Source organism: Triticum urartu, chromosome 4A (genome assembly GCF_056163025.1).
Source record: "Triticum urartu cultivar PI428250 chromosome 4A, HENAU_Tu73, whole genome shotgun sequence".
NCBI lineage: Eukaryota > Viridiplantae > Streptophyta > Magnoliopsida > Poales > Poaceae > Triticum > Triticum urartu.
In genome coordinates, this window is record NC_141876.1 from 172,009,546 (window position 1) to 172,013,886 (window position 4,341).

At 41.4% G+C, this 4,341-nt stretch overlaps 1 long non-coding RNA gene across 4 annotated transcripts; it reads left to right on the forward strand.

The window, feature by feature from the left end:
• Positions 1–3,494, forward strand: LOC147975278 (uncharacterized). 4 transcript variants are annotated; one of them, XR_015600643.1, is made up of 6 exons: positions 1–561; positions 1,200–1,226; positions 1,300–1,347; positions 1,547–1,687; positions 1,788–1,884; positions 3,198–3,494. It is a non-coding gene; the product is annotated as an uncharacterized LOC147975278 (long non-coding RNA). The 4 variants fall into 4 exon arrangements; XR_015600645.1 differs by having other exon boundaries at positions 1–578; positions 1,547–1,884; XR_015600642.1 differs by having other exon boundaries at positions 1,547–1,884.
• The last annotated feature ends 847 nt before the right edge of the window (positions 3,495–4,341 follow it).

Here is a 4,341-nt window from a genome sequence, read left to right on the forward strand (position 1 = left end):
AATTTGGAGCCAGCCCATTTAACTACAGAGTCCACATCCACACTAGCCTAACCCTAAATATCCTTCTCCGATCTCCTCCCGTCCCCAACTATCAGCCGCCGCCGCTCCACCTATCCTCCCCGCGCTTCTCCATGTCGTCGCCGGCGGCGCCAGCGCTGAACCACCCCGCATCGGAGCCCTGCCCTACTACCCCACGCCATGCCCCTCCCCATTCAGACCACCCCCTTGAGCTACGGCGGCCCGGTCCTACCCCTGAGCCATGGCGGCAGTGGCGGCGGCTGGACAAAGTGCCGGATTTGTAAGTCCCCGAGGTCACCGGCTACGGGGGTGCTGGATTTGGAAGTCCCTTAGGTTGCCGGCGGCGGGAACGGATCCATCTCCATCCGGCGGCGAGCGAAGGCGAGTTACAGGAGGTGGCTATAGCGCCCCGGATCCAGAGTAGATGGACGGCCCTTGTGGCCGGGTCCAATTGTCCGCCAGCCACGCCGACGTTAGTCCCCTCATCATCGCGGCCGTCTTCTCCATCCGTGGCGCGCGTCTCCTCAAGGCAATGCTGTGGAGGTAATATTTCACCGAAGGTAATATTGTGATGTAGTGTAGCTAGTAAAATAAAGTTCATTCAGAGATTGCTTTTAAAACATCTGATTTAGAGGCTAAAGCAGAGGAGAAATAGCCAAGTCAGCTAGCTTAGACAAACAGAGGAGAATTCTTTGTGTTTCATATTCTTAGAGCAAGTCAGCTGAAACTCTGAAAACTTAGGGTGGACATTGGCGAGTGCATTCTTATTTGTGCTTTTCCTGATAGTTTTTTGTAACAAAATAATACTAATCTGGAAACAACCAAACAGTACACTTAAGGGATACATTTTCCATAGCCCACTGATTCATCTACCCGATCTATACATCTAAACCAGACATTTTTTGTGACTGCATACGTCTAAACTCAATAGTAATATTTTTCCCATCCTCGTTGATTTGTAAAAGCGGAGCACATAAATAATTTGCCAAGGCGCACTATGCATCTGATAAATAAGCAAAATTATGATTTTAAAAAGGCAATGTAAAAATATCCTCTAGAGAAAACGTTAGTGTATATCTATGGCGTGTTTTAGTTTGTACTGATAATCTGTTACCACGTCTAAAATTGGTTCATAGACATTCTTTTGTTTTTACTGATATGTATTGTTATCATATAAACAGGGATCTTTTGTTGTTGTTGAAAGCAAGGTATTACTAACTGACAAGTTCCATCGATTGTGTCTCCTCAAGACAATGTTCATAAAGTCGCTGCTTCTGCCAGCTTCTGCCTTGCCGCCGCCACAGCCGCCCATCGTCACTTGCCAGCAAGGTAACTTATTCCCAACCCCTGCTCTCGTGCTGTTGCTTGTCGTGGTCGACCTGTCTGCTGGGCGCTTGCTTGCTACTGCCATACTACATGTGTGCTTGCTGCTGCCATACTACTTGTGTGCTTGCTGCTGCTGTACTACGTGTGTGCTTGCTGGGTGCTTTGTTGTGTGCTTGTGTGATTGATTTTCTTCCTTTTGCAGGTGCACACACGTACCCAACATCCATCCATCCCCAGGGGAGATCGGCATGTGAACAACCACGACCATTTCTCTTGGCCAGCACAAGAAGTGCCATCGGCAGTCAAGACAAGCAGCCAACAACTGGAGAAAGTCCTGAATCTGGTTAAGAGTTTTCTTGTTGGTACAATTTTTTGACTTATATTTGTTGTTTAAGGTTCAATAACACTGAAATAACACATGTGCGTGAAAGATATGTCCGCAGAAGAAGACAAGCTGTGTGGTAGTTCACGTTTTTGACTTATAGTCAGTACATCTCCCACCTGATCGACGCCGATGCCACAGTCCTCGAGCAGAACAGGGTGAGCTTCATACCGTTCCATTCTTGATGTGAATTATTCAGGCTGTAGATTTTGAGCTGTTCAAGGTGTGGACTGTTGTGTGGCTCCAGTAAAATTATAACTGTACAGATATTTTTGTGTGCATAAAATCTGCATTGTACAATCTCCCTGATGTTATGCATTTTATTGATACTCCACTAGAGTTGCTATCTCTTGGTGTTCATTGGTTCTGAGTCTGCCAGTACAGATTTTGAATTTTTCATGTAATAACAAGTAATACGCTTAGTACTCCACAATTAAACTATTAGTGTGGGAGGTCTCTCAGTGAAACTGTATCATATTCTGTGTTAATATTTTGCATGCCATTTGAAGTTCACTTGGCAAGCAAGTATTGTTTAGTACTGTATTTGTTGGTGCTTTGAGATGAAATTGCAGCATAAACATCGAGTTAGATGAAAAATCCTTCGGTGCTGATTCTGATTTAAACATTGAGTTAATATATTCTGTACAAGCCTATGTTTATGCCCAATTTGTGTTAATTATCTTGAAGTTAGTCTGTCACTTCTTTACTAACATTCTTGTTTGTTAAGGAATGGTGTGGTACAGTGTCTAATTTTCAGCTGATCGCTTGTATAGAAAATTTTAATCCAGAAAAACCAAGTACTTGTATAGGCACGCACAGCTTCCTCTCACTAAAAAAACTAAGTGCTTGTCTCTCTCGCTTTTGTTCACATTTCTTTTAGAGTAGAAATGTTTGATCCAGATAAACTAAATACATGTACAGGCACACAACTTCCTCTCACAAAAAAAAACTAAGTGCTTGTCTCTCTCACTTTTGTTCACATTTCTTTTAGAGTACAAAAATGTTTATCCAGATAAACTACATACCTGTACAGGCACACAACTTCCTCTCACAAAAAAAACTAAGTACTTGTCTGTATCATGTTTGTTTGCTTTCTTCTTTGAGAAATCTCATGTTTGTTTGCTAGGCCAGAAAATAGACAGCTCCCAGCCTGGTTATCCCCACACACTTACTGTTTGTTCGGTCCAGAACCAATGGGTGAACCAACTGCTGCACTTTTAGTTCTGTGATGTGTGTTTGTTACTTGTCACTTGTAGGCTAACTTGATTATACTTTCATTTGACACACTTTTCTTTGGAGTAGTTATGCTTGTTTTCACGTGTGTTGCCCACATTTACGTGGTACCTTAGTATAGTAGTGGTGTGCCCACGGGTGATTGCTTGGAAAATCAACTAATATTACTATTTGGATTCATTTGGGAGCTTGCTTTTATAACATATTATAATTTTGAATGTGTTCTGATTCTACACAGGTTTGGCAGTTCATCCATGTTACTGGAGATTGAAGTTTTTTAGCAGGAATTACTTGGCTTCGGATAGCTGCCTTCAATCGTTGCTGTCGTTGGAGATTAAAATATGTTAGCATTGCATTTTCTTTTAAGTCATGTAACTCACTCTTTAAAAAAACTTATAGTGCTTTCTAGATATGCTCGTGATGTTTTGATATTAGCTTTGCTTTTTCAAATCAGATTAGATTGTTGGAAATCTGTATTGTCATGTAAACTATTGCTATTTTTTGAAGGAATATAGTTTGGTTGTCTTGTTGTAAATTGTGTTGTATCGAGAAAATAGGGTGTACAAAAAATGGGGCTAATGGGTTGGACTAAACAAACAGGGCAGGACAAAGATAAACAGCTAATTGGCTGGATTGTACACGAAAATTATTGGGCAAATCCCTAATTGGGCTAGTTACAACATGGGCCATGTTCATGTCCACGTCAGATCCACGTCGACGCCTTGTTAGGTCCACTGTTGCATCCACGTCATGTAAACTGGTGACGGTTTGTTCCGTCACAACCTAGTTTGGGCTTGGCGGGTCTGGTGTAGATCCATGATGGACAAGAGCCGTCATGGCAGGTACGAGGTAAAATTATGACGCGATATACATGACGGATTTCAATTTCGTCATGGATTTGGACGCATGACAGATTTTGGCTGATCTATGACGAACGAGGACTATCATGTATTAACAAGTTTCTTGTAGTGAATTATGTGTGATGCTACTGATTATGTTGTAGGGGCTGTTCTATGACAAATAGTTGATAAGAAATTAAATGTTATCTAATATGCTAGTAAAACTGTAGACATTGCCCAAAGAAATTATGCTACTACTGAAAAATAATTTTTAGCAGTTGTATTTGCTTGTAATAAGTTCAGACCTTATATTGTTGATTCTAAAGTAACTGTTCACACTGATCATGCTGGTATTAAATATCTTATGGAAAAGAAGGATGCTAAACCTAGACTTATTAGATGGGTTCTCTTACTACAAGAATTTGATTTGCATATTATTGATAGAAAGAGAGCTGAGAACCCCGTTGCAGACAACTTGTCTAGGTTAGAAAATGTTCTTGATGACCCACTACCTATTGATGATAGCTTTCCTGATGAACAACT